This window comes from Schistocerca gregaria, chromosome X (assembly GCF_023897955.1).
Source record: "Schistocerca gregaria isolate iqSchGreg1 chromosome X, iqSchGreg1.2, whole genome shotgun sequence".
NCBI classification, from domain to species: Eukaryota; Metazoa; Arthropoda; class Insecta; order Orthoptera; family Acrididae; genus Schistocerca; species Schistocerca gregaria.
In genome coordinates, this window is record NC_064931.1 from 856,492,906 (window position 1) to 856,502,734 (window position 9,829).

The 9,829-nt window shown below is 43.7% G+C and overlaps 1 protein-coding gene across 3 annotated transcripts in view; it reads right to left on the reverse strand.

Annotated features, from left to right (window-relative positions):
• LOC126298025 (facilitated trehalose transporter Tret1-2 homolog) overlaps positions 1 to 8,295 on the reverse strand; it is a 335,996-nt gene extending 327,701 nt beyond the window's left edge. The window contains exon 1 of one of the 3 annotated variants that reach the window (XM_049989346.1): positions 8,175 to 8,295. The gene's annotated coding sequence lies outside the window, so the exon portion shown is untranslated. The remainder of the gene's footprint in view (positions 1 to 8,174) is intronic. The other 2 variants (XM_049989348.1, XM_049989347.1) reach the window with 2 other exon arrangements.
• Between the last annotated feature and the right edge of the window lie 1,534 nt (positions 8,296 to 9,829).

Genomic DNA, 9,829 nt, shown 5'->3' on the forward strand with positions numbered 1-9,829 from the left:
ATGTCCAACCCACCGATCCCTTCTTCTAGTCAAGTTGTGCCACAAGCTCCTCTTCTCCCCAATGCTATTCAACACCTCCTCATACATTATGTGATCTACCCATCTAATCTTCAGCATTCTTCTGTAGCACCACATTTCGAAAGCTTCTATTCCCCTCTTGTCCAAACTATATATCGTCCATGTTTCAATTCCATACATGGCTACACTCCATACAAATACTTTCAGAAACGACTTCCTGACACTTAAATCTATACTCGATGATAACAAATTTCTCTTCTTCAGAAACGCTTTCCTTGCCATTGCCAGTCTACATTTTATATCCTCTCTTCTTCGACCATCATCAGTTATTTTGCTCCCCAAATAGCAAAACTCCTTTACTACTTTAAGTGTCTCATTTCTTAATATAATTCCCTCAGCATCACCCGACTGAATTCGACTACATTCCATTATCCTCGTTTTGCTTTTGTTGATGTTCATTTTATATCTTCCTTTCAAGACCCTCTCCATTCCATTCAACTGCTCTTCCAAGTCCTTTGCTGTTTCTGACAGAATTACAATGTCATCGGCGAACCTCAAAGTTTTTATTTCTTCTCCATGGATTTTAATTCATACTCCGAATTTTTCTTTTGTTTCCTTTGCTGCTTGCTCAGTATACAGATTGAATAGCATCGGGGAGAGGCTACAACCCTGTCTCACTCCCTTCCCAACCACTGCTTCCCTTTCATGTCCCTCGACTCTTATAACTGCCATCTGCTTTCTGTACAAATTGTAAATAGCGTTTCGCTCCCTGTATTTTACCCCTGCCACCTTCAGAATTCGAAAGAGAGTATTCCAGTCAACATTGTCAAAAGCTTTCTCTAAGTCTACAAATGCTAGAAACGTAGGTTTGCCTTTCCTTAATGTAGCTTCTAAGATAACTCGTAGGGTCAGTATTGCCTCATGTGTTCCAATATTTCTGCGGAATCCAAACTGATCTTCCCCTAGGTTGGCTTCTACTAGTTTTTCTATTCGTCTGTAAAGAATTCTTGTTAGTATTTTGCAGCCGTGGCTTATTAAACTGATAGTTCGGTAATTTTCACATCTGTCAACACCTGCTTTCTTTGGGATTGGAATTATTATATTCTTCTTGAAGTGTGAGGGTATTTCGCCTGTCTCATACATCTTGCTCACCAGATGGTAGAGTTTTGTCAGGACTGGCTCTCCCAAGGCCGTCAGTAGTTCGAATGGAATATTGTCTACTCCCGGGGTCTTGTTTCGACTCAGGTCTTTCAGTGCTCTGTCAAACTCTTCACGCAGTATCGTATCTCCCATTTCGTCTTCATATACATCCTCTTCCCTTTCCATAATATTGTCTTCAAATACATCGCCCTTGTAGGGACCCTCTATATACTCCTTCCACCTCTCTGCTTTCCCTTCTTTGCTTAGAACTGGGTTTCCATTTGAGCTCTTAATATTCATACAGGTGGTTCTCTTTTCTCCAAAGGTCTCTTTAATTTTCCTGTAGACAGTATCTATCTTACCCCTAGTGAGATAAGCCTCTACATCCTTACATTTATGCTCTAGCCATCCCTGCTTAGCCATTTTGCACTTCCTGTCGATCTGATTTTTGAGACGTTTGTATTCCTTTTGCCTGCTTCATTTACTGCATTTTTATATTTTCTCCTTTCATCAGTTAAATTCAATATTTCTCCTGTTAGCCAAGGATTTCTACTAGCCCTCGTCTTTTTACCTACTTGATCCTTTGCTGCCTTCACTACTTCATCCCTCAAAGCTACCCATTCTTTTTCTACTGTATTTCTTTACCTCATTCCTGCCATTTTTTCCCTAACGCTCTCCCTGCAACTCTGTACAACCTCTGGTTTAGTCAGTTTATCCAGGTCCCATCTCCTTAAATTTCCATCTTTTTGCAGTTTCTTCAGTTTTAATCTACAGTTCATAACCAATAGATTGTGGTCAGAGTCCACATCTGCCCCTGGAAATGTCTTACAATTTAAAACCTGGTTCCTAAATCTCTGTCTTACCATTATATAATCTATCTGAAATCTGTCAAAGAGGGAGCATCGGCGAATTGTTCACCACGCTCGAGCTGGTCCAACGGCAACGATAGGGACCGTGCAGCGTGCGATCCTGCTTTCTCTGTAAGTGTTAGAACCGTCGGCAGGCGACTGCACGACGCAAGGCTCGCCACACGCCGACCGTTACGACACACGCCACTTGCACCCCCGCAACGTCACACGCGACTCTCGCGCTGTCTGCAACGACGGACATGGGACCCTGCAGACTGGCAGTAGGTCATCTTTCGAACAGGTGTTGCTTCTGTCTCGGAGGAGACAGCCGCACGGGCCGTGGCTGCATAAAGAATGGTTCGTGGTCTCCATAGCGCCGACTGGTGTGATGGTGTTGGGAGCGCTATATTAAGTTTCCCGTTCACCGTTAGTGTTTCCAGCGGGCTCTGAGACAGCTGCGCGTTACACGGATGATCCTGCAATCGGTAGCTCTGCTGTTCAGCAGGACCCACGCCCGTGCCCTGAGGTCATCTCTCTTCCTCATACTGCTGCCACCTCACTAGAATTCGCTGCAGATGTGGATACCCTGCCATGGCCAGCGGCATCGCCCGATCTCTCCCCGATCGAGAATGTGTGGCGTGCCACGGAATGTGCGATGATGTGATGATGATTGGTTTGTGAGGCGCTGAATTGCGCGGTCATCAGCGGCTGTACAAAGTCCCAATTTTTTTTCACACCAAATTTTTAAGCAATCCAATACGAATGATAATGATGATAAAATGATGAGGACAACACAAACACTCAGTCCCCAGGCAGAGAAAATCCCCAACCCGGACTCCGTGATCCAGGGTTAGCAACGCTAGCCACTAGACCACGAGCTGCGGGCAGTGTGTCATGAGGATTCTAGCTCCACCCACCAGTTTGTGGGATCTGCACGCTCAGGTGCAAGTGGCACGGATGGAGTATCACAGGACATTATCTGAGACTTGTAAAACTCTATGCCGTGACGTCCAGCCGCTTGTATTCACAACCGTAGGGGCCCGACACCATAGTAACATGTAAATTTTGTGGGCGTGTCGTGCAACACATGTTCGTCCTTCACAGTTGAAAGTGGAACCATATCATATGTGTTGTACCACCTGCCTGCCTGCCAACAATGATAGCAATTCGCTTTCTTCTTCTGGGTGCAGCCATTTTTATGTCGATGAATGTATATCGCGATAGGTTTTGAATATTTGAAGTTTGAACTTTGATATACATTTACAACTCAACTGGCCTTACTACAAAAAGTAAAATTTTGATACACAACGAGTGACCGATCGCACTGAACTTGTAGGTTGTTTGGTAAGTATAAAAAAAATGGATCCTTGTCACATTTGTACCTTTATGCGAATATCAGCGTTTACGAAGGCGAGTTTCAATTCAACTGTCGCGAGATGTCCTTCGGCCACAAACGTTTCCAGAGCATCTAAAACGATTGTACAGACGGTCTTTGTCATTTGATAAAGTGTCAATGCAATGCATAGGTAGATTATATTTGCAAATACGTGAAGGGATTATATTTACTTCTCACGTTGGCATATTCTGACGCTATATAGCTGTTTCTTTCCTTTTTACACGTGAGTGAATTATCCACTTAAATAAAGGGTTAGGATTCATCGACGTTTTCAGATTATATAGATGTAGTGTAAACTGGCGAGGACATTTTTATGGCAAGTAGAGACCCTTTTAATCAGGGCACTGAACGACTTATATCGCATATACTGAGAATATTGCGGACGCTACTTTAGCTACGAATCATTCAGTATTCTTTACACAGATCTTGTTTCATTCGTAAATTAACGGTCTCATACTTTTGTTGAAATGAAACCGAATCGTCTTTAGATCTGAGTGATGTGGCGTTCTGAAATAAGTAAGCAGAATAAAAGTGTCCCTCGAGTAAAAAGCTACCTGCAAAATTTGTGTACTATTTGGGGAATACTTTTTTACTACGGTAACTATTTACGTGACTGAATCTTGATAAATTACCAGCAGAGAGAACAATTCGATGGTGTACTTCAGTTTCTCGGTGTTCAACGGGTACAAAATTTCGAATCATTCGTTCGTTAGCGCACCTGATGACAGCGATGGGGTTGGTCGCCAAAATGGTGTGTCCGTTGAACACTGAGTGCGGGCATTACACCTGTGCACGTTGTGACAGCAGCTGCGCCGGGAGATAGTAAGGGATCACAAATTACGAGATGTTCATAATGCAGTATGGCTGATGAATATCCGCCTCCCCAACCGCGTGTGCGGTGGCGCTCGACTCGGATGTAAGCCGTTTCGAACCATGGTGGTGGTGGATGAAACTTCCACTGCTAGTATTTGTCCAGCAACAGAAGTAGTGTCATAACGTTCGTGATCATCAGACTTTACGCCGATACCCAGAATTAAATTCGAAACCTCTTGACAGTTTCTCACGAACTGAGTGCACGTGGCACGGCTGATGGTTGTCCGCTCGTCGGACGTGGACTTAAAGCTCGACGACTCCCTCGGTGCTTCTCCAGAGCAATAAGCTGTGGCTGCCACCTGGTTTCACCGTCTCCCTTCTCTCATACAACAGGAATATAACAGAACCATACTATACACGTATCCATTACACTCATCTACACTCCAAAAATGCACATAAGACATAATTCGCACATATTCATAAGGGAAGAGCCCTTGCGCTGCTGGCGGAAGGATACTCTTTACCACTAGGCGACTGCACCTACACCTTGTGGTCTCTCAGCCAACAGTGCCATATGACTTTACTTTCAACATGATGAAAATCTTTTCGCCATTACGAGATACCATGTTAACAACAATATAATATTAAACTGTTTCAAATTGAGCTACGGAAAAAGTGGATACTTAGTAACAAAAGGGTTTTTCGGTTAAGTGCTGAACATATGGTATTCCACGTCATAAACAGTCTGAGAAGCTTGTAAGGGTGTTTCCAGGTAGGTTGTGCTGAGAACTAACCGTAATGGAAAAAAAATCGATATGTTGCACCGGTCCCGAGTTAATTAACATTGAAGTCGCCAATCAGGTCGTTGCGAGCAAATTCAAGCGGCCCGTCAGATACAGTACAATTAGTGTCAGTTGTCCCCACAGCGTAGATGATAGCGCATGAGACTGCTCAGCCTTTGGCTCGGGTTCGATGCTCACTACGGTCCAATTTCCAGTTTTTGTATCGCTCTCTTGATCGGCTTTAGGAAAACGAACGAAATTCTCGTTTGGCGACATCGTCTCTGGCGGATCTCTAGAATTTGCGCTCACAACGGCCTGATTTGCTAACTTCAATGCTAATTAACTCGGAAACGGCGCAACGTATCGAATTTTTTCTTAATAATTATTTGTCAGCATAACCAACCCGGCGACACCCTTACACGCTTTTCAGACTGTTTCTGACTACCCTGTATAACACCATCATTCTATCATTTTCATTATTCACCTATTTTATGGATTATCTACAACTGTCTTGTTTTATTATGGTTTGTCATAGTTCCTAAATAACAGTGGCATTGGAGATACACACGTAGTAGCTTGTAGCACCCACTTCCCCCCTGATGACAGCGGCGAGGCGACTGTAATTGATTGCTCGAGGCACCAAACACGTTGGGCAGCCGTCGACTGCCGGAGATTATTCTGACTTGATCTACGGCATCCACAACTCGTTATGTAACGTCTAGACAAGTCCAGTACGATTGCGGTTAGTGACTGGGGGGGTCTCTGTCTCTCACTACTCAGAAAGTCAACTGTGATCAAATTTAGAGATAAATATATGTAACAATCTAAAAACTCCTACTAAAAAAGTTTTGCGGTGACATGTCCTACAAGAAGCCCCTCTTCCCCCCTTCCCTCCAGCTCCCGGACCCACGCCTGCGTCTTTCTGTCTTTCTGAAAGCAGAAGCGGAGGCACTTGGTCGGACAGCAGGTTCGTCCATGTGAGAGTATGACAGATGCATCGCGTGATTGCACTCTCACTCTCTCATCGGCGTGTACCGACGTATATCGCTACCAGTCACTCCACGTGACCTTTTTCCGTGCTTGGAGCGTGTTCTAGCGGCCACGCTAATTTCTGTATCCCGTGCGGCACTATGAACACAGTCATGGTTGCTCACTGTTCGGTACCGTCCAGCGTTGAATTAGCGAGTGATTTGTTGCGTTGTGTCCCGTCTATACACGACTCTACTCATCACAGCATTGTTTCTTACGATCTGTTGAGTATTGTGGTGGTGGTTTCGCCCGAATCGTTCTACCTATAGTACAGTCTTTATTTTGGTGACACGTGAGGAAGGCAGTACCTGAACTGCCTCGAAAACACTTCAGCACCCTTATTTGGTGCCAGTCAAAGGCACTGCTGTCACGTGTCTTCCCTATTCTGCGTCCGTTGCCGAGGGGCCTCTCTCCAATATCACTGTTTCTAATCTGATTGTTTATGAGCACGTAATACAATAATGACATTTTATATTTCAGGTTTGTTATATTTTCTTATGTGAAAAATCCAAATTATTTAATTAGAAACAAGAGTAACATAATAGTCATGAACCTACTGCTCTGCTACTGTACAAATAGCTGTTCCACCATTCACCCTAGGTCGAGGTACAGTTTTACTCTAGGACTGATACTACGTGCCTTGCAGATGAATAAAAATGGAGCCGGCCGCGGTGGTCGAGCGGTCCTAGGCGCTTCAGTCCTGAACCGCGCGACTGCTACGGTCGCAGGTTCGACTCCTGCCTCGGACACGGATGTGTGCGATGTCCTTAGGTTAGTTAGTTTTACGTAGTTCTAAGTTCTAGGGGACTAATGACTTCAGATGTTAAGTCCCATAGTGCTCAGAGCCATTTTTGAATAAAAATGGCAAGTAAGTTAACATTTCTTACATTCCTAATTCCTAATTAATTATTAATAATACGAGCTCCTAATTTCTTAACCAATGAAGATTCTGTCCACTGTCAGTAAAATGTAGTATCCCACACACAGATGTTTCGTTTGATGAGTGGAAATAAAATCTCTGACCTATGCCTTTGTGTAAAATTTTATATCGTTCGCAACCGGTTTTTAGTTCACATGTTCTTCATGAAGTTGTTACACGGTCTGTTGTATAATTTAGACAGGTTTCTCCAAGTCTCGGGTTGCTGGGGTTCTATTCGGAAGATTTCCACCAGTGGTTATCAGTGCGTAAGATTTTAACTCCGTTTATCATACTTTATTTTTCTAGTGCGTTGAACACGACTACCAATATGTTTGTTTCGCAACAGATGCGTCCCAAGTGACGTCTACAGATAATTGATGACTGAAATTTAAAAAAAGTCATATCATAATTCTAAATAAGTGACTGAGGGATGTGGTGTGGTGGTCGACTGAACTCGTAAGCAGCAGTGCGTTGAACACGAATACCAATATGTTTGTATCGCAACAGATACGTCCCAAGTGACGTCTACAGATAATTGATGACTGAAATTTAAAAAAAAAGTCATATCATAATTCTAAATAAGTGACTGAGGGATGTGGTGTGGTGGTCGACTGAACTCGTACGCAGCAGTGCTGGTTTCAGGACAGCGATAGTTGTCTGTGACTTCATTAAATCGTTTCAGGTGAAAGCCAGGTGATTCCATATATCAGGCAGTGTCCTTCTCAATAATCCTCCACCCGACAGATTGCTCTTCACCTCCCGACCTGGCTGCCAATAAGACGTTAAATTCTAATCTTTCTTCCTCCCGGATGAAAGCGCATTTTGTTAGTCCTCAGAAATGGTCGCCCGTCCGTGCACTCGAGCGAGTAACTCCACCCGTCAGTTGACCAAAATTTTAGATTGGGAACTGAGCCACTGTGACACTTATCACTTAAATGAACAAATAAGTAAACACGCAAAGGATACTGCCAACTGATACGCAGCTTAATGGACGGAAACCTTTCTACGCAATCGCAAAAGTGTGGCAAAGAGAAAATGAATGAGTCGTGGAAAATAAACTAACTCGTACGATATTAAACGACAAACATCAATACTAAACACCTGATGAGATGGAGAAAATTACACGATGGAAAGGGGAGACTTTAGAACTTAAATAACGCGGATCTAAATGGTGAGCATGCGGCACCGGACACGAGAGCGTGCCGGCGGAGCGAGCAGGCGGTACTCACCTCGCTGCTCGGCGGCCGGCGCTGCACTGCGCTGGCCCGGCTGCGGCTGCTATCAGCGCTGCCCCCTCCAGACGGTCTGAGCGTCACTCCCGCCTACAACGCGGCGACGGCCACGACTGATACCAAAACTACACACACTAATACACTAATAGCATTTCTCGACCATTCGCTAATGCTCCCCTCGCGTGCGACAAACTGCTGACAGCTGGTTGCAATAGCAGTCGATTGCTGTAAGGCTGTCGTAATGAGGACCAGTTTTCACTACTATAAAATTAATTTTTTGAATAGATTGAAACTGAAAGAAAGTTTTTTTCCGCGCACTCCGATAAAAACGAGTAAAAAATATTATTTCTCAATTGTTTGCTCATTCTGTTACAATTTCGTGACTGAACTCGTGTTAGCATTATGTAAAAGACAATGGCTAGTCATACAGTTTTAAATGACATATTGGGGCAATAAAATTACATAATTAAATTTGATTGTTTGCAGACAATTTCACATGGCTCTGAGCACTATGGGACATAACTGCTCAGGTCTCAGTCCCCTAGAACTTAGAACTACTTAAACCTAACTAACCTAAGGACATCGCAGGATTCGAACCTGCGACGGTAGCGGTCGCGCGGTTCCAGACTGTACCGCCTAGAACCGCTCGGCCACCCCGGCCGGCTGAAGATAAGTATCTGCGCTTCTCGGATATACTGCAAGCCCCACGACATAGCACCGTAGCAACACGCTATAGGGCCAAATCAAATTAGTGATGTCCATTTCCATTTTTGCCAGTGGGCTGCGTAAATTTTTTGGCTCCTCTTTAGGCACGCAGCGGTACTGTGGTGTGTGGTTTTGTGTTCTATGTACATAAATAAAGTCCACTGAATAGAAAACGGGAGAAAAATCGGCAATAGTGCGTGAAAACCTGGTCAGGGTGTGAAGTCAGAGAGACGAAGCGGATCGCTGATTCAGTAAATGCGAAATATCCAACGCTCACGCTTTATTTACCTATGTCCCATATGCTAAGGATTGTTTACTTTATGACACAGATTATGGACCGGACAGAATGTTCTAATCGTATCGACAACACCCGGATGCCAACTAAGAATGGAGGACCAATTTTATGAACAAGTTGATTTTCTAAAGTCGCTCGTATTCGTGTTCTGCAGCTTGAACACATGGAAGAATCCTGGAAATACTAGAAGGTATCAGACAGATCATATAATTGTAAGACAGAGGAACCAGGTGTTAAATTGTAAGACATTTCCAGGGGCAGATGAGGACACTGACCACAATCTGTTGGTTATGAGCTGTAGATTGAAACTGATGAAACTGCAAAAATGTGGGAATTTAAGGAGCTGGGATCTGGACAAACTGAAAGAACCAGAGCTTGTACAGAGTTTCAGGGAGAGCATAAGGGAACAATTGTCACAAATGGGGGACAGAAATTCAGTAGAAGAAGAATGGGTAGCTCTGAGTGATGAAGTAGTGAAGGCAGCAGAGGATCAAGTAGGTAAAAAGACGAGGGCTAGTAGAAATCCTTGGGTAACAGAAGAAATATTGAATTTAATTGATGAAAGGAGAAAATATAAAAATGCAGTAAATGAAGCAAGCAAAAAGGAATACAAACGTCTAAAAAATGAAACTTCATGGCAGATTAAAACTGT